The sequence below is a fragment of the Aquila chrysaetos genome, chromosome 1 (assembly GCF_900496995.4).
Source record: "Aquila chrysaetos chrysaetos chromosome 1, bAquChr1.4, whole genome shotgun sequence".
NCBI lineage: Eukaryota > Metazoa > Chordata > Aves > Accipitriformes > Accipitridae > Aquila > Aquila chrysaetos.
In genome coordinates, this window is record NC_044004.1 from 4,145,548 (window position 1) to 4,173,218 (window position 27,671).

The following is a 27,671-nucleotide window of genomic DNA, read 5'->3' on the forward strand; positions in this document are numbered from 1 at the left end:
GAGAAGAGAAGGGGATTTCATTGATTAAATCTTCAACCACTTTTACCATCAAAGGTAGAGAAAAGAACAGAATTTTTTGCTGCAGACCTTGATTCATCCATCTTGGGATATTTTATCACAATGTGAAATATAGTTGGCATTTGCTTTTTATGACTTGTGAGACCTAAGTGTTTCAGAATTGGCGTGCATGTTGTATGAGAGGTGGCAAAGTCAAGGCCAGCGCTGTGGATGGGCAGAACAGTGAGGCATTCTGAGCTAGGTGGCATAAGATGTTTTATTTAATGTTACTCAGATAACAAACCAGGTCCATTTTCTTACATCTGCTCAGCATCAACTGATCCTGCTAATTCAAAAAACATGTTTGTAAGGAACACGGTGTGAGAGCTGCAATTCATGAAAGCTTCTATTTTGTCCTTGACCTTTACATTTCAGCACTTCCACAGTCTGCTGGAGTCTGTTGTTAAATGCCAGCCTGGATTTGTGAAGGCATGAAAAATTATCAATTATAAAAAGAATTGCCTTTCAAATGAAGATCAATACAAATCCTCGCATTGAGGCAAACAGCTAAATGCAAAAGCATTCAAATGCAGGCAACGCAGGGAAGTATTTGTATTCCGAGAGCACGAGCAATGGCAGGGTGAGGGAGGCCACTTTCTGCTGTGGAGAAGTCTGCATGAAGAGCGTTGCGACCTGTTGGGAGACAGATAGCTCATAGAAAGGCAGACATTCACCAGAATACTTGTAGTTTCTACCTGTTCAAACAGGAGAGGGATATTGGGATATGATGATGTAGATAATGGTTCATATAGTCTTCCAAAAAGCCACAACCATCAGTCCTTTGCAAGAGCAGTAGGAGTCATCTCACCGTACTTTCAACTTTCCTAGTGTGGAAGCCTACATCTGAGCTGGCTATAACGCTCCAGTTGTTAATGGGAAAACCAGGAATTTTTAGCTTTTGGTTCAGCTGATGTGTTTTACACATCTATCAGAAGATGAGTTTATAGTGCCCTAAAAGTGCCCTGGCCCTATTATATATAAGTATAGGGGCTTTAGATATCTATCAGAGTAGAGATATATATTGTAAATATATTTCTATGCTCAGATTAAAATGCCTTTTTTTTGGTTAATAATTGCTACAGTCCCCCACTGGTTTATTTTCTTATAGCACTCCTAGTTTATTGCTCTTCAAGCTGATGTTTACTGTGAGAAAAAAATTATCGCATTAACAGACATACAATTCAGGCGTGAATGTATTTGTGGGAAAAAAGAGAGCTCAAGTGATGGTAGCCTGCACACCCCTTAAAACTTTTAATATACCATCTGTGTTCCAGGTCATGTTATGTACAAGAGTCTTTGCAGTTGAAAATGATATTTCCCACTCCAAATGGAGCTACATGCAGCCCTGACCCAATTTACACTGGAAAGAAAGGTACCTGAAGACTTTTGGGGTATAGAAAATACTCCCTAACTAACTACTGTAAAGTAACATAACTACTAATAAATATTACTTCAGAGTGATAAGGGTTTAGGAAATTTGGAAGAGAGCATGAAGAAGGCATGAGAGATTTTCACACAGACACTGACTCTCTTATCTGGTGAAAATCTGCATTTTAAAATGTTAAAACAAGATGTTAATCCATTCAGAACTATTTCTCTCAGATGGCTTTGAGGTATATTTGGGTTTTATTTTTCTTAATTTTGAGGCTTTGCATTGTGCCAGTCAGGATCCTCCCTCTTGCCCAAGTATCTGCAAACAAAGTGGGATTGCAAATATGTTGCAGAGTGTAGGAACCCTTACTAATTGCATATATTAAATATATTGTCTAATGTTAATTAAAAAAAAAGAATAAAAGATGTTTTCAGAGAAGTCTCATATATTCTGGGGACAGACATATATGCAAATACAATAAAAGCACGATTTCTGTTTGTGTATCTTCTAATTAAGTTTGTCAGCATAATCTTTTAATAGAAAAAAGTGGCACATTAGCTGCTATTTAGAATTGGTAGGCTAAGTAATATTTAAAAATTATTTTCACAAAGCTTTTCTAACACTTTACAATTCTTACAAGAAAATTCTTTGATCCAGTTTATACAGAATAGGCTATCTGTAAGTCATGAGTGTGTGAAATTTCACCTATTTTCATTATTTGATCTTCTTCTCTTCTTCAAACGCATTCCATGTTGTCCAGGAAAAATGAGAAGACAGTATCAAAGGCAGGAAAAGTTACAACAATTTAAGAAATTACCTGATTTTTCTATTCTGACCTGCAAATTACTGCTTGTTATAAAATATGGCGATAGAACAAAACATATGAGGGCGCTTTTAATTATCTTTAAAACCTTCAGAAATAAAGGTTTCTATTAGATGGCTGCCTGGCATTATTTTTCTTAAGCACTTTGGAAAATTGCATCTGAGATGAGATAAATGGAGCTGCACATTTAAATTAAGATTATCTTTAGGCTAGTAATCTCGTTTACTGTTCAGCAATTTTAATTCAAGTCAAGACAGTACAATTAGTGTCATCATCTTGCTGGTATTTCTCATTGCTTTATGGCTGTATTTACTGTTGTTAAGACAAGACAACTCATATAAAGTCTAAGTCAAGATAATACATTATTAAAGGGAGAATGTGTCAGCAAGTATTGCTGGTGCAGCCTGATGAGCTGGACTTCCCTTCAGACATCGATTCTGTGTTAGCTCTAGGAAAAAGGTCTCATTAAAACGCTTGACAAACTTATTAAATTTCCATTTTAACGTGGAGATAAATTTATTTTGAATGACATTCTGAAAAGTGTTTGGGTTTTTTCCCCTTCTTTTAATTGTTGGCCTAAAATTATAGCTGTTTTGAAAATTTATATTTAAACTTGTAAGAACCATTTTCTGTATGATAAATTTTATTCCCCCTAATAAGAAGGGATTTTGCTGTTACCTGTCCGGGCTGTGTTTAGGAAGGTATTTCTTCTGAGTCGCGTTACGCTGCAGCTTGCGGGAATAGAAAAATGTATCAGCCATTTCAGAGATACAAAATGGACAGTAGCTCTGAACATACTTTGCCTTCCCAACTAGCACAGGTTTGAGGGCTTTTTATTAGTAGTATTCTTTATTTTCTACATCTACATTAGCGGGTCCCAGAGGAAACTGGATTTCCATGGGTGAGTGATTTTCTTCAAGCCTGCAGCATTAATTACATTTCTGAATTTGGAATCCTGGAAGTCTTATTTTATCTTTTTTTTTTTTTTTTTTTTTTTTTTTTTTTTTTTTTTTAATAAAAATGTTGTTCGTATGAGTGATTCTGTATGTGATCTGGCAAGATACGGTGCTTCAACTTGTTTTCAGTAGCAGCGTATTCCCCGAGCCCCACTAGTAATGTTTCCTTTGCAAAGAACTGTTAAGTCGCTGTGAGAAGCCCATTCCAAGAAGAGTAAAGGAGGACTGGTTTGTCCTGGGGATGCTTCCCTGAATATATTGCTGCTATATTCAATAATTTCACAACAGTAAAGATGAGATCTCCCGACTGTACAATCTGCTAAGTCAGATAGAGTGCAAACATGGGGGAGTTTTTTACAAGGAAAAGAAGAGACATGAGGGAATGAATCAAAAGCACAGGAAGGAAACTTCAAACAAAAGCAGGAGACATCAGGTTACACTTGGATCGCATGTTCAGTACGTAGTTTAGGCATCAAACTTTGAAATGTCCGTGTCGTTTAAAAATATGTAGAGAGATGCAGGGGCATGAACGTATATGTCGTGTGGTAGGCAATGTAAACTGTGCCAAAAGTATGTTGTGCCAGAAGCATTTCTGGTTTCTTACCATTCAGGTGCTTAATGTATAACTGTCTTTAAATTAATGAGTAATGGGATTCATTTGAGTGGACTATTCATGTCTACCTTACTGCTACCATCTACCTTACTGCTTCTGGAAACAAAAGCATATGGTGCTATTAAGACCTTGAAGTGTACTCAGAGCTAAGTGATTGTGTGTGATTGATATACACACATGTATCTCTCTTTGTATATCTATATATTTATATATGTTTTCAGAATCAAGGAAAATATTATAGAAGGACTTCCCTGCTCTTATCTAGATTCTCCTCTATGTATATTTGTGAATCAACCCTGCATAAGATGACTTTTACCCTGGCTAATAAATGTGTTTTTCAAGAGCTGATCCTTTTCTGATTCGCATTTTCTTATTTTTGGAATATGCAGTATTGGGTTTAATAGAGGGTGTTTGGGGAAAAAGGGGAGCATGGTGAAGAGGAAAATTCCACGGAGCATGGAGGATGCCACTATAGCAGAGTCACTCACGCCTCTTTTCTCTGTAAAGTATTGAGTGTGTTTTGTACCATTCATAAGATAATACTCTAGTATCTCAAATCTGATAATCCTGTTCTGCAGTAGCGAGTAAAAATGTTGAAAAGTCGCAGGATTTAGCAGATTGAGCAGAAAATCAAAGATAAATCAGTTCCTAATTGTTTAGCTAGGGAGATTCTAGCAAAAAATTTAAACCAGGATCACCTGTCAGTTGTTTTTATTGTAATATAATTCATTGGTTTACTGCTCATTACCCTGGCTGTAAATCAAGCAACATGAATTTTGGACTTATTCTCTGCATAACTGAATGGCTTGAGCAATAACCCTTTGAAAGTGAAAAGCACCAGCAGAACCTAAGGTCATTTAAGAGTGATTCAGAATGTGCCCAATGAGCTTTGGACCAGCCAAAGTCATCCAAGAAAACAGATCCCAAATAAATGGAAGTATTAAATTAAGAACCTCCTCTCACTCTGAAAAAATTCATCAGGTAAATGCAGCAATTGCCGGAGCCATTCAGAGTTATGAGCAGGATCAAGTTCTGACTAGTCCTGCAAAACTGGAAAGAGAGAGGAAAAAACCACTGAAGATACTTTCGTATTAAGATTTTTATTCTTTTGGTAGTATTTCAATATTTAACCATTTTTTTTGTAATATCTACAGTGACAAAGTACGAGAGGAAAATAAGTTACTGAAAAATACTTAGTGGTCAGTGTAAAGCCAATGAAGTGAGATTTGATTCTCCATAAAGGCACCTAAATTGCAACATTTCAATTAATGGGTTTTGGACTAAGCCCAGTACTAAAAGCACAGCTTTTCAGGTAACTGTTAACATCATTGGACGGACAAGATTTCATCCGCAAATTGAAAATTCATTAGCTAAGTTGAATTTAAAACATTTTTTTGCCATCTCAGCTTAAGTAAACTAGAACATAGGTTGTCTACTCTTAAACCTAGCCTAGACTGAAGGAAGAAGCAGCACTTCTGTGGATGACAGAACTACTGAAGTTGTCTCTTAGGGTTGTGGTTGGGTTCCCTGGGGAATAATAAAGGTTGAGTTTACATATACAGCCTTTTTATAAGGGGCAGAACAGATAGGACGTCTCTCCTCTACCTTCCTGAATATGTATTTTCAGAAGTGAGGTATCTTCAGAGCTGCTGTTACCCTTCTATCAAGTTGTAAGGAAGCTGAGAGAGGGGTTCGTATGGTCTCTTTAGAGAAGAGCAGATAGCGTCTTAAGTTTACGTACATACGCGAAAGCCTGCAGATGGGTTCTCAACGGCACGCTTGAGCGCACAAACCTCGGTGCCTTGAGACTGCAGACTACAAACAGCATAGGATTCATGTTCAACAAATACAGACCTACTGTGCTTAATTCCCTTAAGTTTAAAAGCCCTGTGTTTAAGATTTTAATTAGTAAATAAATATTTAGTTGTGATAAACAAGTTGATTAAAAGTATTCAGATTTATTGGAAAAGACTGTTTTATTTGGCTAGACATGTTTATCAGCCAGATTTGGATCCCATGATGCTAAATGCTCTATACTGAAAGAAAATTACATTTTCTGCCCTAAAGCAATAGCTTCATTTCTGTATTTCCCTAAACAGAATATTGGATGCAATTTGCCGCTGTTGCATTTTTGACTTTTTAATCAAACGCAGGTATTTATTTCACAGTTATTTATGCAGTGGAATTATTGGAATTATAGAAAGTTATTATAAGATAGCTAAGACTGTGACTTTTAAGTTTCTTGCATCATGGAAGTGATTGCCTGGGTAGGCACTGGGAAATTCTGCATTAGTAGCCACTTGCAAAAGTAGGGTACCTGTGGCAGGCACAGTGCGTATGAAAATGCTAACCTCAATCATAGATCCAGATAGTCTCAGCTTTCTCAGAACTTGCTGTTTGTATCCCATTTCTCTGCTTAGTGAAACTGGCAGATATGGTAGGAAAAAGGTGAATAAACGCAACATAAAATCAGTTTCTTTCACTCCTGTTTGTCAATGTTTTGTAGGGGATTTGCAGGGTAAGATGTTTCAGCTGGCCCCAAGGGATGGGAATGGAGATGTTAGCAGGTATTAACACCAGGCCCACCCTATGGGTTACCAGTGCAGAGGTCACTATTTGATATTTTATTAGTTTTTCAAGAGCAATGTACTCTATCTTTAGGCAGACCCAAACTATGTTGGTTTACAGATAGTTCAATATGTGTAAGTTTGCATATGTAATAGAAAATTCCACTATTTTTTTCCTGTCTGCAATTAAGAAAATAAAAGTTAATAAATGTCAGCAAAAAAATTAAATTATATTTGACACCACCCCCGGCAGTCATCTGGAAAATATCTCTGCATGTTCTTAGAATATGCAAATTAATACAACTTTATACACTGACTACCAGAGTGTGGTTCACCCAGGTTTTGGTCTCCACGTACAATGTAAAAGTAAGTAATAAATCTAGAGAATATCATGCTGTGGTTATGATTTGGAAAGTAACTGATTGGTTCAGCTTGAAGGAATTGTTCTCATCTGGAATTATTTCAATTTTTGATCATTGCTGTCCCTGTAGATTTCCTTTCAAAGGTTTTCCGAGTACGCGTGGGAAGAATTGGTTATTTATATGCAGTTCCTGCGTGTTAAACTATTTGCAAAGACTACATTAACACCTGGAGTTTGGTTTTAAAACAGCGGTACGTAATTCTTTCGCTGGTGTATTGTTCTGGTTTTGACAAACACAGTCTATAGTGAAAAGCATGAAATAGGTAAAAATGTATTCCTTAATTGCATGCCATACCTAGAGTGCTGTTAATATAATATATATTTTTTTCTTTTAACTGACTGAATCAAACACAAATCAATGCCAAGCAATCACCTCACATATTTTTCACAATTCAGTTAACACGATGCTTAGACCAACTTTCAAAGCGTGACAGTGGAGTTCAGTTCATACCACATACAGTTAGAAAAACCTGCCACAGTTCTTTCCTGTATTTGTTTTCTGTTATGCATGATCAAAAGAATGACAACCACATATGTTTGGGGCAAACTCAGGTATTTCACCCTGAAAAAGGAGCAGCCTGTAATTGTGCTATTTCAGGAGCGAGATGGGGATGAAATTTATCTGTGTTGCTCTTTATATGCTTGAGGAAAATTAATGAAAATCTCGCTTAGCGACCATTCTTCTTCATTTCCACCCAGTGCTGATTCGGCTGAGCTGGGCTGTTACAGGGACAAAGTCAAGGCTCTGCTCTGTCTGCACTTCACCTGCTCTTTAGACAATTAAAATTAAGCATCTCTGTGTTTTCCATATTGTCAGCAAAAGGAGGCAAGAGGATAATTTTATCCCCTGCCTTAGGTGCCTGTCTTAGGATGGGAGGAATCAAGCTCTGAATATGCTTTTCTATTTCCCGTCTAATGTAGTTTATAGGCACAACTTTAGGGTGGCTCACATCAGGTAAGATAAATTTTGTGCTCCTTCCTTTTCTCTGCCTTCATGTCCTGCTTTAGGTGCTCTCTTTGGTGGGAATGTCCATCCCAAATCTCTGTGACAACTCCTTATTCTTATTCACCCTTACTCACTTATAGGGGAACATTACTGATTTGGGCAATAATTTTGCTCCATCTCTTGACAATGTTTTCACAAGATGAATGAAATGACATTTTTAGTCATTCATTCCATTTTCCTGCAAAATCTGGATTTTTCTCCTACCGTGATGTTTTAAAATCTGCCAATTAAAGATCTTCTGCCTCTTATCCTAGGAGTATATTCCATCTCCAAACAGAAATCACTTGGCAGAGCTTGGAAAGTCTTAGGCTTCTTTTTGAATGGGTTCCAACCAGTATTATGGTTATAGTAACTGGTGTTATAGTATTACAGTTATCTATACATCATTCTTCATTGTATATCTTAAGAGGCAATATAATATTGCTCATTGAAGTTTACGTTTTACTATTATCTTTAATACGGTCACAATTTTTTCCTATGAAGTGTTTAAGTATACCTGTGATGATAAATCTCATGTTCCATCCTGCGCACATGGTGTTATAATTTGATTTTGTTGATTATATAATTTAGTTCTATAAAACATGTCCAAAAGTCGTTTTACAAGTAATAAAATTAAAAATAGTAAACTATTTTATTTACACTGTGAATATACAAGTTGTATTAATGTAGCTGTATGAAATAGCTGTAGCTATTATTTATGCATTAATATTTATAGACAAATGACATTTGCAATGGAAATGTGCTTGCAGATTCTCCATTATGATATAAAACGGACTTCTGTAGAATGTTTAATCAGCCTCACATATTAGCTTCTGGTCTTTTCTTCCCTACAATTTATGTCTGCTTCATTATAAACCAAGTTTTTTATAACAGAGTTTTGTTTAAGTGAAATTTCTCTAACACTAAGTTACATTTTCCAGAAATCATTGTGCCAAATATTGCCAATGTGAGACGTGGAAAGAGCCTGGTTTTGCAAGTGATCTTCCTTTAGACTTCTGTAGAACTTCTTGTCCAATATTTACATGGCAATAATGTCAGGATAATTTTTGTTTTTATAAATTTATACATTTACCAGTCACCCCTCTTTTCTGCCCATAAGTAAACAAATAAATAAATACATGAAATTAAATCATCCATAGAACTACTTGATAATTTGCGCTCCTATATTCTGAAAGGGGATTAAATTTTGCATAACTTGCTTTATTATAACTTGCACTAAGTTAAGCACCCCTTTATTCTTATACCTGCCACCTAAGGAATAATTAAAGCATCATGCTAAGCTCACTGACAGAAAAACCAAATGGGTTTGGCATCTGAGTCAGGCATGACTGTCTGGAAAACCTCATCAACCTCCATGTGGGTGGAAAAGCAGTAGCACTGCTTTTAAGAGTGCTTCCAGTGCTCGCATTGACACAGCTTGGGACAAATGCCAGTCTTCGAAAAAGGTTTAAGCACACCACAAAGTCACTCTGTTTAAAAAGCTTGAAGCTCCAGTATGTGTTATTTCATGATTTTATTTTTATTTTTTATTTTGTAAAATCAGGTGCTCTGCCAACAAAACCTGTAAGGTTTTGGCTTCTTTTTCTCTTAGATTTGACAGGACATTTGTCAGTTTACATTGCTACTGTACTCTCAGATATCTATTATTCAGACTTCTTTTCTCAAGGAGTAGGTGTCCTTTGGCCACTGGAACAATGTGAACAGTCTCCAAGAGGTATCATAATCCTAGACTGCTCCAAATAACTTAAAGGGAAATGCTTTGATATAGAATCACAGAATCAGAGGATGGTTTGGGTTGGAAGGGACCTTCAAAAGTCATCTAGTCCAACGCCCCGGCAACGAGCAGGGACATCTTCAACTCGATCAGGTTGCTCCGAGCCCCGTCCAGCCTGACCTTGGATGTTTCCAGGGATGGGGCATCGACCACCTCTCTGGGCAACCTGTGCCAGTGCCTCACCACCCTCTTCGTAAAAAATTTCTTCCTTATATCTAGTCTGAACCTACCCTCTTTTAGTTTAAAACCATTACCCCTTGTCTTATCGCTAAGCCCCCTTTAGGTACTGGAAGGCTGCTATAAGGTCTCCCCGGAGCCTTCTCTTCTCCAGGCTGAACAAGCCCAACTCTCTCAGCCTGTCCTCACAGCAGAGGTGTTCCAGCCCTCTGATCATTTTTGTGGCCGTCCTCTGGACCCGCTCCAACAGGTCCATGTCTCTCCTGTGCTGAGGACCCCAGAGCTGGAGGCAGTGCTGCAGGTGGAATTGCATATCTCCCATTCAACCCAGTGGTGACTGTAGCACGAAGTCACTCCTTCTTCCATTCACAGATCTGGAAGTTTGGTTCTGATGTGATAAAGCACGTAAAAGTCTGTCCCTACCTAAAACATACAGATGGGCTTAGTCTATGTGCACAATAAAGCACTTTATAAGAACTGGGCCTAAAATGCACGCCTTGATAGGAACCTGATTGCTTCTGCTTTCTATAGTGATTTACAGCATTTCTTATTTGTGCTGTGCCTTGTTTTCTGTGAATTATAATAGCAGAGCTAATCAAAAACTGCAATAAATACTGATATCAGTGACATCCGATCAGCAAAGGGCATTAATATTCATTGCAAAAAAATTCTGCAAGATAAATTATTGGAGGAACGATAGGCATTTCAGATGATTTTATTGAGACAGCAGAAATTAAACTACAGTGCAATACTGACATTAAAGTATGCTCCCCTTTATTTGATTTGTTCAGTAATACAATCAGAATTTTTTCAGTAAATTTTTCACACTTAAAATATATTAGCTTTGGTCAAGTTAAAAAATGAAACAATAGCCCCCCCCCCCCAAAAAAAAAAACTAGCCCAGATTTTAATGCTTAAATACTTATTTACAAATCCTGTTCCACTGAAATATTTCTACTTCTGTGTCTAACAATTAAATATGGCATAATTTGGCATAGCTGACTTTGATCAAGTTACGAGTTGCTCTTGGAATGCTGTTACCCACCAAGTCTTTCCACAGGGCTCGGTTTGCTGCATTTACCAGCAAAAGATACAGATCCTACTGCGATCTGCAGTTGTGCATTAGCTCACCAGCTGAAAAATGTTTAACCTACATCTGAAGAAACTTAATATTAACCCTAGGAGGGATGAGTAAACTTAGGGTAAACTGAAAATTTATTCTATTTAAATTTGAGGAAGGGGAAAGAGTCGGTGGTTGGGGACAGGCATATGCCTTGGGTTTTCTTCAGGCTGCTATCTGGAGCCTCCCAACATTTCTCTTTCTATGAGCCCATGTTCTTCTGCAGGGGATCCATCGTCGAGGGGATTCCCTTGGGCTATTGTAGTTTTCTGCATATTTTATTCTGGAAGGAGAGAGCATTCTGTCTAGGAGACAGGGAAATGAAGCGAATCTCATTTAGAGAAGCTGTGCTGGTGCCTAATTTCTGTATTGTTAAAGCACAAAATTAAATTCCTGGTAGCTATGCAGTTTTATATAATTACCACCATTTTTCACCCAGCAAAGTTAAAAAAAAAGGTGCTGTTTACATTAAGGGCCATACAGTGATACTGCAGGAGTGTGTGGCCAAGGTTCAGGTGCCCTAGAAGTACAAATATTGATGAGTTCACACCCTCTTGCCCTTAATCTTTTACTCCTGCAGTCTTTCATCTCTCAGACAACATTCCACTCTGAAATTCATGATGTCCAGCACTGGATCACAAACCAACTACTGCATCCCAATTCCAGCAGCTGCATCTGACGTGCTGTAAGAAAAAACGATGCTCAGATTCAGGATTCATAATCCTAGCTGACCCGACATTTGCGAGGGAATGAGATTTCACTGCTGTTTCTTCTCTGATGAAAAAATTCCCATGTTTTCTATCATAACATCTCTGTAGTTTTAATCAAGTATTGTAAATGTGCCCACCAGTTCTTCCCTGGCATGTTTTGTAAGTGCAAAATATGAAATCACTAATAATCCCTAGAGGAACATACTTCATTTTGGATTAGTTTTTTTAATCTGGTGATAGTTTGTGTTTCTGGGTAAAGGTTTCCACCTTAAAGCACAACTACTTTTATCAAAATGTTTTTCTTACCTGCACTAAGAAACTTCCTCAAAGGATTTCAGTAGCGTTGATTTGGATGCCTCACAGCCTGAGTGAAGCAGTGGCATCTGAAAAAACAATTTATCCCCTAAAGAAAAGAGCACGTGTTCCCAAGTATATTCTATTGAGAAGCTGAGAGCTCCATTGATAGATTATTTCTCAAATCACTGCAAGAAATAAACAGCCTTGCAAATGTAATCAAACAGGGATCAGCAGTGGTATAAAGCTCTTTATATGTTTAGAGCTAGAGAAAGGGGATACGCGAGTTAAATAAGGAGGAGAGGAGACGAAATTGTTACTTAACTACAAGTTTCTGAAGGGAAATATGTTTAGGGAGTGCATTTTGTCTTGTATGTATTGAAAAGGAGACAGCATTATGAGAAGATTTTTACACCTACTGGGACTTTTATGTTGCTGTAGACAGGAATAGAAGAGCAGAATTGATGCTCTGTGTGTAGGAAGCACATCCATTTCAAAATTTCTCTGGATTTAGCAGTGTAACCTATTCTTTCCCCTTTAACATTTTAAAACTTTATTTTTGTTGGAATTCATTGCAGTGCCAGTATAAAAATACATTAAGCTATAATACAAACCTTGGGCTTGATCCAGGTATAATGATGTCAGTAGGAGTCTTCCTACTGACTTTGATGAGACTTATGATCATTCTCCCAGCAATTATTTATGCCTTCTGGAAAAGAAGCATTTTTAACACAAAAGTCTAACCCATCTACAGGCTTGTTGTGGAGTTCTCAAGGTTTTTTTTAAGCCTAAGATAAGATACAACAGTACAGAAACCATTGAATCTCAGTGTACTATTTTTTTTTTTAAAGCTGACAGAAAGGAAATAATTTTCTATTATATCCATTTTTAGACATTAGAATAAATTGCGTGATTGTTAAAGATACTAAGCATTCACACTTCAGAAGAGTGTTTTGTGTTAGTAAATGACGCAGGATGTTTTTCCCCCCAAATGGAGCACTGAAAAGAGAAGCAAATGTTCTGAAAATTAGTCACCTTAACCTATTCTGCCTGGAAACAAGCTATACCTGTTTTTCTTCTTTATGTCCTCCTTTTTGGCTTCCAGAGTCATGTCATGTTTTTGATAACAGCTTCCTGCCTGAAGGTTTTTCTTGGGTTTTGATCTTTGTGAGAGCAAGTGCAAGGGCTTTACTTCTCCAGGGACAGTGAAACTTGTAGGAGGACTCAGCATCAGAGAGTAGCCAACAGCGGCGGCTGGCCGTGCACAATTTGGAGCCTCGGCAAACAGAGCAGGAGGAGCTGTAACAGCCAGGAAGGGTTCTCTGGGTTAAAGAACGCGAGGCAGGAGCATGGGAAGAGCTCGGGGTTGTATGGAAAGGTTTGGGATGGATGGGCTCCATCGTGGGTTGGGTGGGAAGAGATGTTATGAACGACGTAGGGTTTGGGAACGGCATGGAGTGAGGGGTTCTTCGTGGAGAGCAATTTGAGATGTTGGGACATGTTGGGGACTCAGAGTAGGGAATGTGGGAGTGGAGAGAAGTTAGGGTGCTTGCCACAAATTAAGGATGTTGTTCTATCTGCAGAGGTAGAGAGACCAAAGATCTCTAGGCTTAACCTGGTTCTGAGAGTAGCTGTTAACAGCTGCTTAAGTAAACAATAAAGCACAAAGAGTGCTGAGTGATCCTTCTCTTTTGGATTGAAGGAATTTTTGAGATAAAAGTTGCATCTGGGACATCTTGTGTAATAATTCTTGAATTTGTTTTACTGCTTTTTGAGTCCTTTTATATATGGCTCCAAGATATCTATGACAAATGTTTGTACGTGAGAAAGTATTTCTTTTCCTCTGTCTAATCATTCAGTGCAGTTGTCCCCAAAGTCTTGTGTAATGAGAACAATGAATAATTACCTTCTATTCACCTTTTCCATTACATTTATAAATGCATAGGTCTGCCTTTTTTTTTTCTTTCTCCACAAAGCTCATTTTGAATGGAAGAATTTTTATGCCTTTATTACTCTTGTATGTATTTTCTGTTCTGTGGTTCACCTGTGGCATTGCAGGCACAGACGCACCCCTCATCTGTTTGGTTTCACGGCAATGGTCTCTGTGTTGTTCTCTAACCCTTTCAGAGGAGTTCCTTCTGGTTGTGTTCTTGATCTCCAAGAACAGTATAGCTGTGCTTTTAGAGAACAACCCAAACTGACACAAGATTTCCTTCCCGAGTGAATTGCTAAAGTAGGAGTATTGTTGTAAATATACTGCTGGGGTGCTGCAAGCACTTTAATACTGAATTTCAGCTGCTTTTTTGTTTCTGAGCTCCTTGAAACCTTTCACACTGTTGATTAGTTTTGACTAGGCTGAATACTTTGGTATCATGAGCAGATTTCACTACCTCACCACCTCTGGATCAATTACGGACATAAAGATGAGTCAAGACCCAAAGCAGATCCCTGTGGGACTCTGCTGATAACTTCCCCTCATTGGGAAAATTGACCGTCTGATCTTTCAACAGGATACAAATCTATCAGGGAATTTTCCCTTGTACTGAACAATTTCTTGTAGAGCTTCTGTTAAGGAATCAATCACACAATCCTACTGATGTCGTGGTACTGTTCAACGGTCTTAAAAAGCTTAATTATACCTTGCTCATCTACCCTTGTCTGGTGATGCGTTTGTATGCAGTAAATGGATCTTAAAATCTCTGACTTGATAAATGTGGAGAGACGTACACACTAAAAAATGTATTTGTACAATTGAGCAAGAAAATTTTGATAGTAAATAGAAGAGAAAGAGGACCTAAAGCTAAGTAAATTTAATCAAAATTTGAAGACAACTATAAAGAAGTACTTTATTTACTCATTTTCCTAGCAATGATTATGATGATAAGAATAAGAAGACTTTTTAGTTCCAGAGAACATTTATCTTGAAAGTACAACCTTTTGATATACCTGAGATTTGGAGTGTTTTTATACTGTATTCATCTCATAATCAAAGGCTTCTCATGATTGTTAAGGCTTTACTCCTCTTCCTACTTTGGTTTCATCATTCCTCTGACTCATTTTGGCTTGCTATGAGCTATTGGAGAATCTCACCTAGAGATGTGTTACAGACAGGATGCTCCTACTGGGGTTGAGTTCTTCAGCTTAAGGATGTCAAAGTCACCAGATTTGAGGTTAATAAGAAGTTTTTCTCTGTCACAAAAATTAACAAGGATTTTTGGGACTGAGTTGTCTGGTCTACTTTTTGGAACCACCTTGTCCCATGTAACCCATAGGGTTACAGGGAGCCAGGACAATGGTGATGATTGTAAGCTGCCGTGTTCTCTGCCTGCTGTTGGATTTACTTGTAACTTTTGCACTCAGAATTTAGGCTTTAACTTAATTGTAGGATTTTTTTTAAGTGTTTTATAATCCCTGAGGCAACTGTTGCAGGCTGCCTAATGGTCCAGTTCAATTCTAAGTTTTGAAGTTCTTCTGAGAGTCCGAATTGGTTTTATAGTAATTTCTTAATAGTCTTCAGATAAGTAAATTACCGAGAAATGAAATTATATTAACAATACTTCAGAGAAAATTGTAGCTATAAGATCTGGCTTCTACTATCCACTGAACATCTCTACCCTTCACAGCCATGCTAAATAATCATTTCTCTTGTGTTTTATTATTTTGTTTCTCTTATGTCAGTGTATTAATAAAAATGTCAGTATATGACTAAAGTACATCATTCTATTTGTCAGTGGAGAACTCCTGCCATTTTTTTAAAAAAAGTAATAGACAGTCTGTTTTATTGTTCTGACTGGGGAAAATAATCATATTTAAATACGAGTCATGAAGATGCCAAAATATGAAGGGTTCATAGTACACATTTTAAGAAAAATATGTTCTCTGATTCTATTGTGATGTACCTATTTTACCAGTAAATTCCAGTCCTGTACACAGTTATATCTCATTCCGGCTTATTTAGGTGCACACATCTGGCAAATCCCGGTTAAAACATCCAAACTGAATAGAGTAAAATATTACAACATTGTCAGACAATCTTTATTTAAAAAGGGTGTAAATCTGAGGTTATTCAGCTTTCTCCCCACACACTCAACTGAGTTATTATGTTTATTAAAGTGCTTGTTTGCATTATTTCCAGACACAAGTCAAAAAAACAGTATTCTATACAGATAAAATGTATTGGTTTGTTGGGAAATGGAAGAATTTTATATCATCTGTCTCTTGAGACAGTATTAATATTTATTGGGTAAAAAAGTCATTTTTTTTAAAGATGCCAGCAAGTATGGGACAGCTTAGGATAAATTTCTCTGATGCAAGGTACAGACCGTGTTCTCAGCTTTATGTACCTGATAAATGTTGTTCAGATTTTGTCAATGTCATAGGAGCCATTAGCAGATCGCTTCAAAAAGTTCAGTCATTTAAAAATGAACTGAGCTTTCTTTATGGACATCCATTATTAAAAAGAAATATAACAGAGTTGTTATGAATGACTTTCAGCTCACATCAATTCCCCATCCATGTAACTGCGTTGCCTTCAAGGGAGCTGTTCCTAATCTATAACCATTATAGATTTTAAAGTCAAAAGGGCCATTCTGATTATGTGTAATCTGACCTTTGGCATAACATATGACATAAATTTCCACCTGCATTAGGTCTGATGATTAAGCCTGTGCTTCTTTGAAAGGTGATGAATAATGTATCTCACCTAACTTCATCTCTCAAAAAAATAGCCATATAGTCTCAGCTTTCTTAAGTAAGTGGAAAAAAGAGAGGCACCTTTTAAGAAAGATCCATCCCATGTGTTCAGTTACTTAAAACATAATAAATTGAGCTGCCTGCTGGGGGTCTTGTCTATCCCCGCTGCCTGTACTCTGGCTTGGACTGGCCTTGTACTTTAACTAGCTCAAATTAGTTGATATGAAGCCTTCCCATGCAGCTTTGATCTTAAGATTTCCCTGATCCTTGATCAGTTTTCCTCTGGGTTTATTATTCTCGCTTAAAAGTTTATTGGTATTCTGAATTTGTTTGGCTCCAATAGCCAAGTATTGAATCTTGTAAATAGATCTCTATCAACCATGACAGGTAAAGTTAGAATCTTTTCCTCCTATAGAGAGGGGTAAAACTGAAGATGAAACTGGATCCGAAGGACACACTATTTGCATTTCATCTGAAGTCTGCAAGGTACCTGGGATGAGTCTATCCATATGCAGGCTTTTGCTTTTGAGTCAATTCATCAAAATAAATATCTAAAATATTCCGACTGAATATTATAAAATGTCTCAGGGAAAGCACTTGGGTTGTCAGTGCCTCAATTCGACTTAGAGTTATTCAGTGGAGCCTTTTTTTTGGTCCGTATGTGGATGCATGAACCCTGTTAATGTTCGCCTGCCTCCCTCCAGAGATTAATTATCAAGTGTCATTAAAACAAATCCAAGAAAATCCTTACGGAGTTATTGTTTTCTGTCTTCTTGGGGGGATTACATTTTGCATGGATGTTAATAGGAGCAGGACTGCAACTTTTGGCAGCAAGCAGTCGATAAGTGCAGTTGTCCTACATCACAGACATGCTGAAAACATGCTGAGAGCAGCTCTTATGACTAGGGATAAGACTAGTAAATTTTTCTTAGTTACTAATTGCTGCTGATGTAATAATGGAACCTTGTATATCAAGGCATTTTTGATCAATGAATCTGAAAAAGTATTTTAAAATTAATCTGTTGGGTTTTTTTCTCCCAGTGTATCTTGATGTTAAATTTTCTGTGATGCATGACATTTACTCCTGGCCTCAGCCGTATAAATTTAGGTATCTTCCTGTGATAATGGCTAACTCCCAGCCTGGTCAGTGGAAAGGACATTCACATTTGGGACTGTTCTTTTTGGTTATCATCTTAAATAACTCTGATAATGGATAATGAATCCACTGAAGGTGCCTATTAGAAAAACAAGGTGTGAACCACATAAACCTGGTATTTTTGAGATCTCCCCTATTTCTTGTCTTTCTGCAGAAGCAGCCGCTGGGCTAGATGACCCCTCATGTTCCTTTACTCAACGATATTTCAGAGCGTAGGATCTAGATGCTGAAGGGAGCTAGCTGACCTGCTGACCCAGCTACCCATTGATTCCTGGGAAGTTTGCAGGGCAGCGAAGGGGTGAGAAAGTTGACAAGACCAGAGAGAACAGAAATCTCATTGATAGATAGGATTTCATTGTGTCTGTCGTCCATCAGACGATTATTGAAACAAACAAAAAAAACCTTAGCAAGGAACAGTCGGGCAGTCTTATTTAGAGAGCTGTTAAAATATAGCCCTGGATGAAAAGAGATACAGAAGTGCTACAACTTGTTTATTTCATTGATTATATTATACAAGTGCTTTTATTTATTAACTGGGAGTGAAATTCTGCTGTTAACTGAGTGAATACAATTTCTGTGACTGCAAGAGTTTTGTGCGGAGGGTAAATTAAACCCTGGATTGTTTTTATTATTTGCATCATTAGCAGTCAAGAGAAAGCTTTCCTTTTCCAAATGTTGCCAAAAATGATCTTGTTGCTTCTTTTAAATTAGAAAAATTAGTAAGATAGTCAGGAGGCAGGCTCCTGATATGCTTCTGAAAGGCATTAGAGACAGATCCCATCACCTATGGAATTAGAATTACTGAATGGTTGTTGAGCTACGATATGTTTCTACGAAAGAGCTCCATAAAGTTCCCGATTAACAGATATCAGCCCCGGAAAGTCCAACAGAATCGTTACATGGTATGATTTAATCAGGTACTTGAATGCATTAAAGGATTTTCTAGTTGCTGTTTTGTTCCCCAGTGTAAATGCTAGAATCGGTAAAGCAAGTCTAAGCCAGAATGTTTAAAAATGTGCTTGGCGGTAGGCAATTTGTCTTACATTTAGGCCTTTTCAGTGCTACCACCGAATACCTCTAGGTCTGTTCTTTGCTCTTGCATCCCCTTCGGCGGCACAGCTTGGCCTCCGCTTTGCTGTGTACGTACAGCCGTCAGGCTCTGGCCGTAGCAATCAGGGCTTCAGCCCTCCCGCACATTCCCGCTGTATCCTTTGAACCGCCTCGATTCAGCCAGCATGAGTTTATCTTATTAATAAGGCCAGGCAAGTAGCGATGACCTTATTACTGGATATTCACACCGTATAATGTCCTTGTTAAATACACAGATAGCGACGGTTCTCTCCAGGGACTGGATCACAGCTTTATTAACGTCTTTCCGTGTCGTCCATCGGTTCGCGTCAGCGCTGTGTTTTGCAAGCAGAGTATCTTGCTAAGAACAGTTTGCGTCGTGCCGTATTGGTAAAGGAACAAAGTCTTTTGTGAAGGTAGAAAGGGAACAGGGTGTCTTCAGGTGTTCAGCGCTCTGTGAAGCTGTTTAATGTAACAGTGGTTTAATACGCTGCTTTATGTGTGTTCACGGACCACGGCAAGGCAACGCTGCCTACAGGTCATTTGTTAATTGAAGTTTCAAAGCGTTCAGCCGATATATGTTTTCTGGCTGCTGGTATATTGGAAATAATGTATTTTATTCGGGAGCCATAGGTGAAACTTCAGAGTCACGTGAATATGATTCTGCTGCTCTCCTTCACAGTGAGCCGGCAGCCTGCTTCGAGAAGGGAATAATGCAGGATAAAGAAAACCACAAGAGAAACTTTATTTATTTGTTTGAACTTTAATGTCTGTATACTCAAAAAGCCAGTCCCAGTTACTTCGTATCTCTTAATGAAGAATTATATTTAATCAGCATCGCCTCTGACTTCAAATCTGAGAGGTTGCACGTAAGGCTTTCAGTTTTTCTCTAGGAGATGTTAGTCCTTTTCACAGTAAATGAGAAAGGACTCCTAATGACACCAATTAAGAGATGTGAAAGCCTTGTTCCGCTCTTTATGGTCTGATAGGTCAGTTAAAATGAGACAACAAAACATATGGCGCAGACGGGAACAATTTGGGCTCTTTGTGGAAAGATGAATGTCCGTGACTTAACTAGCAGAAGGAAGAATGAGCTTGCGCAGCCCACCCAATTACGGTCTCTCTCTCCCAAGAAAATGAAATAATTTGGAAACTTTGCAAACGTTGCCATGTATTTATGTACAAAGATAAAACGGGCATTTTCATGTGAGCGGGAGTGCGGAGGTCTGGAATCTCTTTCTGTAACTCGTAACCTTTCCTGGACCAAATCTGCCATTATCTAGCTATCATTATACAGACTAAACCCTGTAAGTAATGACTGTTTGCACTATTTATATGACCAAAACGGGCAGGACTTTGAGGAGGATAGTTACGATGGTGACAGAGTGGTCTCTCTGGTGGAAGGCAGAAATTTTGCAATTTTGCCCCTGCCATTGGATATGGAAAGTGTTCATGAGAAACCAGAAGCTCCATTAGATTCCCCCTGTAATTACACACCTGGGGTTTAAGCTTTTAATGACACACCTATTTTTCTAATTACAAACACAACTATTACTCTTCTTTTTCTCTTTTTGTTAGCCTGTTACTCTAGGTGTCTGCTCCAGTCTCACCCTTATCAACGAAGGATTCGGGTTCAAAAAGGAAGGGAGTGTAAATAATTCTTATACCTTGATAATTACTTTGGTAGACAGTGTATGATGTGTCTGGAAAATCAACCTCAGGCAGGTCTTGGCCATGCAAGATTAATGTCTCACCCTGATATAATATTCTGATCTGGTAAAGCTCCATCTTTTATGCTCTGTGTTAGAAAAACCCGTCACTCAGTTTGTGGCCTCGGTGTTGCTTGTTAAAATATCATAGGATCTGGTTCACATGAGGGTTTGTGGAAACATTTCTTCATTAAAATTATTTTTCAAGTTGCACCTCCTCTTCCATTTTACAACCAATCCATAGTCTTTAGTGCTAGACATGCTTTTTCTGGATGTACAACTTCATCCCAAAAATGCATGGTCTCAATTGTGGATATGATGTGACTCCTTCCATACTTGAGGGACAGGGCATGAAAAGCCAAGCTGCAAACAGAATAAATCTTTCCTTCCAGTTTCATCCGGGAGCGTTAGATTTTTCTCGTAATTTGGATTTTCACCAGTTTGCTCAAATTCATTACAGAGTCCTGTCTGCTGTTGCAGTCTCTTTGGAGACTGTCTGTGGTCTTCACACCTCCAATTTCCAAATGTCTCTCGAAGATCAGAGGGAAGCATTTGTGTTTTGTGGGTTTTGCCTGGGAAATGGCAAGATATTTAGGAAGTTGGGATGTGTCTGGTTAATACTAATAGTGAGTTGACTGCGTGAGAAAAGGGGGAATGGTACAAGACTGGCTGTTAATGAGGATGTGGGTTCCCCATCCTGAGGGGTTTGTGCAGGGCTATTGTGAGAAAAAAAAAAAAAAAAAGTGGCTTTTAGGACTGACCTAGGTGTTGCTACTGAAATCAGGGGTAACAGTGTTATTTTGTTAAAAGGCAAGTGCTTTCAACAGCCCAACTACTGCATCTTTTGTAAAGCACTACTTATATGGAAATAATACAAATAAATGTACATGGGAGGTGAGGGGGAAAAGCTTTCCATAATACTGGGAATTTAAGCTGATTCATATACTTAGGTATCTGTGGGCTATATAAAGCTTTTCACTAAGTTACTATTGAGAGAAGCCATTTGAAACCTCGTTTGTGGATTTAGCATATGAAATGTGATGTACAAATGTATGGTGTGACACTGCATTATTTGTTCAACACACCAATATTTTATGGGCATTCTTAATACAAAGACTGAAATGAAGGAAGTTGTTGCTAGAAAAAGGTAAAGAGAAACTATAGGAAGAGAGATACAATAGAGACCTGTAGAGGAAGCGACCCAGGCAGCATCGTCTTTGTTAATAATAAAGGAAACATTTTCCATTAAGTTAAACATTGTCTGATTACGTGAATGAAGTTACAAAAAATAAGCAATGAAATCTGTACAGAGATAGCTTTGTTCTTTTTTTTTTTTTTTTTTTTTTTTTACCCCTTTACTTACTTTGAGTCAGTTTGCTAAATATGATTTCCAAAAGTCACCTTGAAGTTGGAAATTTTGGAAGAGTTTCCAGTTTGGCTCTTTTGTGAAACATCACAGAAAAATATAGCTGCAGATTATGTGGTCGTAATAAATTGTACAGATCCAAGAGTGTGACAGCAGATGTGCTCGTGTAACGGCAGCGGAGAGGGCTCTTGCTTTCTCCTGCCTGCACTGGCAGGCAACATTATCTGGTGGGGAGCATATGCGTTGAGGCACCTTGTCGTGACAGTATTTGGAGTTACGCCGTTTCCCATTGACACGACTGGTCCATCTTACCCAGTGGCAGGGAAAATTCTGCTTAATTTTGTAGAATATTTTCCATCTTTGTTATCTGGGCTTCTTCATTCTTTACCAATACTCACATTTCAGCCTAAAGATTTCATGTTTGCATTTTACCCATAATACTTTGGGGTTTTTTATGTTTGGATTTTATTTCCTTTTTTTTTTTCATTTCTCTTGTTAAGTGCCTACTGCCTGTGTAAAGCACAAATCAAGATATCTCCTAGTTTAACCGTACAGTGTGTGCCAAGCATTAAAGCAATATTTAAGTTAGAGGAGTAAATTAATCACGAAAGAGTTATATTGACTTTTAAATCCTGCAAATCCAGTGTCCAATGTGTAGCATGAACTCCATGCATAAGAAGGTAACTATTAGTTTTGCACTGTTTAAAATCAACATTTTGAAAAATGTAGCCTATGGGCCTAGGATTATAAACATGTCATAATTTTGCTATGACATGTAGTTAGTAACACAGTATACTTAAATACAAGTTACAATATAGTGCTATATATACAAATGTAAAGAAATGCATTAAAATGTATTAGAACCCCACTACTCACACATCAGTTCTTAACAAATAATGCAATAAGAGAGAATGAAAATGATTCTTGACTAGCACTATCTTGTTCCTTATCACAGATAAATGATTACTACATTATAATGTGTTGTTTCATTGAGATAGAAAATGCATGAAATGTTTTGAGATAGTAGAATGTTTAAGTATAATAAACTAAAAAGTAAAAGCAAATTAAATTTGTGATATGCATTCATTTTCATGGCCTATGTCAACAATTTGAGTAAAAACATAATATTATCTCAGTTGCTTCAGAAAACCATTGATTTTTTTTTTTTTCCTAACCTCTTCCAACAGGAATTGTATCATATAACTTTGATAAGTGGAGAAATGTCCACCTTAAAAATAGTTGGCCAGCTACTACTCCCAACTGAGAAGTCATTTCAGAAACCTTAACATTTTAATGGTTATTTAACTTTTCTGAATTAACCTAAATTAATCGTTTATCATATCTAGTTGTTCTTGGGCCAGAATTGCCCTCTAGCTTGAATCAGTCTTTGCTGCTCTTTTCTTCTAGAGGTATTGGCGGTTCATAATATTATGTCCTTCTGCTTTTATTTGCTCTTCTAAACACAGCAAGTTCCTCGGGGCCCCATTCCTTGCCTAGACAGCCCTGTGCTTCTGAGTGCTCTGACAGCAATTTTCTTTCAGTACTTATATTTGGGGTTTATAGGTCTTGAACAGGAATGATGGAATTTTTTATCGTGTTTCAGTATCAATGCCTCACACAGCAGTAATAATACCTTCCTATACTGGCTTATACATGAACTCCATTATACATCTGAAAACCATATTTATCTCGCTATTTGCTGGTTTCAAATCTCAGCTGAACATTTTATTTGCATTAATTATGACCAGATGCAGATTCAAATTCCACAGAGGGGGTTGTAAAGATTGTCTTAACATGGAGAAAGTCAGAACACTAAAGGTAAATAGTTTAGTGTGTCTGGACTAAGGTGGTTTTTGCACTAGCATCTACTCCAGCTAGTTATCTGATGAATATCAGCCTCTCAGCAATGCAGTTTTGATGATGCTCTCAGTACATACAGAAATATACATTGAATTATAAACGCTCAGCACTGTCCAGGGTAGTATTATTACAAGACTGAAATAATTTCTAGCTTTATTGCAGAATGTCGGTTTATCCAGAAATAGCACTCTTCAGGCATAGGAATGTTGTATAAAAAGGCACGGAACAGGTTTTGTTTTCCTTTGGAGTTAATTTGGATATGTTTTTTTTCTGAGAACATGACAGCTTTCCATACATTCAAGAAGGTACATTTTCTTACAAAATACACTTAATTAGGAGTAGCTATGGCGGTTGTAATAATAAGATATGTGCATAAGTAATATATAGAATGGGAATTTATAGATACATCCCCAGAACTTAACACAAGGAATTACTAATATATAGAAATACTAATGCGAGACATCTTAGACGCCAGCGTTTTCATATTCCCTGTAGAAATGCAGTGGTAGATGACACCTAGTGGAGTTGAACATTAATTGCAGGGATGTACCTAAGCCTACAAAACTGTTCTTGATTGGAGTTAAAAGGCAAAAAATGTTCCTGGAGCTGTTGAACTCTACCATTCCTCTTGTTCTAGTTACAGATATGAGAATTTTGAATCATTGCCGAATTCTTCTTCCTGTTAAAAAAATGATAGGCACGATGGGACTGTAACAAGAGGGAGCACAAAGTGTTTTTCAGCCTTTCCACTTTTCCACTTTATGTTTATTTTATATTTCTGGAGGTTGCAGGATTTAGAATTATAAATACACTTGGGCTACTTCTAATGCTAAAAAAAATACGGTCATCTTTAGGTGAGAATTATTATACCAAACTATACTATGGAAAAAAAGAAAAGCATTTTTTCCTGACAAAGAACAGTGTCTGTTGTATTTGGCTGTTATCATGGTCTTTCTCAAGGCATAGTGTCATTACATGAAACAATAGCAAATTAATTATACTGGGCTTGACCTCACCAAACAACTCAGTCTTCAGTCTGAAGAGATGCTTTTTAGGTGTTCTTTTGAGTCAAGCATTTATTGGGAACCTTAAGCATTGTTTTACTGGTGCGTCAAAAAAAAATGTGAAATAGGTTTTCCTTCTTTCTGTAGATAGGTCAGGGTTAAAGAAAGAGGTGTCTTATAGTCAAACATGGTTCCCTAATAAAGATACAGTTCAGTTCTTAATCTTATTGAAGGAAATGAAAATAATAAATTTCTAGAACCACCATTTGCAGCATCAGATGCTCAGCAGCATGCATGTACTTGGCCTACAGCTTAGTGGATACATGCTGCTTTCTGTTTACAGGATTTTTTGAGTTCGTGCTGGAAATTATACTCTTTTGGGATGTTATTCCAATTTCTTTTACTTAGTATAGGTCTAACTCACGTCTCTTGTACTCTCTTGTTCATGGGCCACATTGAAGAATTTGTCAAAAACTTACGTTTAGGGTCTGATCATCAAGTGATCAGGTATGTGCCAGAAAGTTTTGAGCAGGTATGTGCCAGGAAGTTTTGTGTTGATTTAGTTATGTCTCTACTCCTTAACAGGATAGACACGGGAGCACAGTCACCTCAGTGAACATACAGAGTTGTAATAAATCCAAGGATGTTTGTGGGGATGGTGGATCAGGAAGATTTGTCCCAGCGAGAGGCAGCTGACGCATTACTGTGTCTTTCATACCTTTTATATCTCTGGAGAAACTTCATTTAATAACCCATCTCCCCTGAAAGCACCGGTGGTTGATGTTCCTCCATGGCAGATGTGCTAAATTGGCCAGAGTCCATTTTAATCTCTCGTTTACTGGTTCTGATAATGAAGTCTTGACCTCCCAGCAGATGGGACTTACAAAGCAGTTCTGCCTACTGCTAGCAGGATCTGTGGGCCAATCTATGCCTGAGCATGTAGCTTTTATATCCAGTGGAGTGGCATTTGGGGTCAGGGACTGCAGGGTGCCAAGTCAGAATAACTCTTGGAATTATTAAATGAACACATACACATGCACTACAGGAAAACGATGACTACAGTGGTCTCTGCTTTGCTATGGTCTCACCAAGTATCCTTCTAGAAACTATGTTCAGTACAAGCATGAGCTTCCAAAACTGATCAGTAGGCAACTCAAGAGAGCTGTCCAAGCTGCCATGCTTTATCTTCTGATTATGGGGTGATTATAGGTGTGCTGCAACTTTGAGATAATGAATTTTAGCAAGAATATTGGATCACTTTGCAAACTGTAAATGTGGCAGTTGGAAGGTGGTGGTGTTTGCACATCTATATTTTATGCCCAAGTTTCTTGAAAGGGTTGATTTAAAATGCATGCTCAGAAAATAAAAAAAAGTAATTCTGATGCAGTAGAAGGGAAAGAATTTAATAGATTTTGCATTCATTATAGTGTGCTTAATTTACTCTATAGGAACTTCTGTCATCTAATCAAGATGCAAGCCACAAATTATTGCATACCGAAGAGTAAACCCCAGTGAACGTACAGGCGGAGTGTATCCCGAGGCAGCCAGGGTGACCAGAGCTGTTGTCCCCCGTGGCCCCGCTCACTCTGTATGGCACTTACTCTTGTGCCACGCGATACACTCGTGGCCATATGTGATGTCCATCCCTGAGGAGCATCTGCAGCTGTGCTGGTACACCACAGAACCAGGTTTGTACTCGGTTTGGATCAGTGACACATGGCCACATCACAGATATCGTTTGTTCAGACTCCAAATTAACATACTGCCCGGTGTGAATGCAGAGCAGATGGGCTGCTTTGGAATAATATTACACTTGGACACTGGTGGAGGCAGCTGATTTTACATTCAGAGGCACAGAAGTTGCATTGCACAAAAGCATTTGTGGAGAGCACCAAGGGCTGGTCATGTTACATTCAGCACCTAGCTTGAGAAGACTTAGAGCACCTCCGGCAGGCAATAATTGAATTTCTGCTCTGAATGGCCTTCTGATAACACCTACCTTTCTCCATTAACTATATGAGGAACCCAAGCTACGTTATATGCCTGAAGTTAGTTGGCAAATACCCATTTATATGTTCCATGTGAGCATTTGGTAGTACCAACCGTATATAGTTAGCACTGATAAAAGATGATAGCATTTTCAAAGTCCTCCTGGTAACTAATTTCTGGCAGCGTTTTCTTACCCCAACTCTCCTGAAGAAGAGGCAGCCAGGAATGTTGTCTACATTACGGCGTGTCTGACTTGGAAGTTGCCACATACTTAAAGCAGTGGCATATACTGCGCTGGCATACAAAAGTCTTGATTTCTGTGCCATTTTGCATTTAAGTGGGTGTATGTGTGTGTGCCATGCATGCAGCTGAAGCCGGAGTGAGTTTGGTGTTTGACATCAGATGGAGAAGGCAGCCTCGTTGTCCCAGGAGCTGGGTCCGTAAGGCAAAATCTAAAATTAGGGGTTTTCATTCAATCCTCACAAGTTGTCCCAACTTCACTGACATCAGGGTCATATTCTTGAGGTTTGTATGTGGTCCGAATGTCACATTACCTGGCCGGAGACACTGTCATCAGAGTTTCTGAGACGTAGCTCTGCAAACCCATTTGCAGACCCTCTCCTGGCTGGCCACAGAGGCAGGCGAGCTCACTCCACTGGCCCTAAAACCCAAACAACTTGAATTCCAAATTCACCCGATGCGCTGACTCAGCTGTCACCACCATGAGTAAATCTGAGCCCGACGGCGAGATTCGTATTTATTTAGTGTGTGCTAAGGACAGACTTTCCTCGAGTCAGTGCTTCAGGGCTCAATGCATAGTGAATATACATAGATGCAAAAGGTGTAAGTTCTGCCTTGTCCACCAGCTCACAAAAGCCTTGATATTAAAAGAATAACTGGAAGCAAGTTTCCTGTGCTGGTGCTGACCGTGATGCCT

The 27,671-nt window shown here is 38.2% G+C and overlaps 1 protein-coding gene and 1 long non-coding RNA gene across 3 annotated transcripts in view; one reads left to right on the top strand and one right to left on the bottom strand.

Annotated features, from left to right (window-relative positions):
- CTNNA2 (catenin alpha 2) overlaps positions 1 to 27,671 on the top strand; it is a 460,705-nt gene that overhangs the window by 220,344 nt on the left and 212,690 nt on the right. The gene's annotated exons all lie outside the window — the stretch shown is intronic.
- Positions 11,190 to 27,205, bottom strand: LOC115353726. The gene is made up of 3 exons (XR_003927686.1): positions 26,929 to 27,205; positions 11,903 to 11,999; positions 11,190 to 11,569 (listed from the first exon to the last, which is right to left on the bottom strand). It is a non-coding gene; the product is annotated as an uncharacterized LOC115353726 (long non-coding RNA).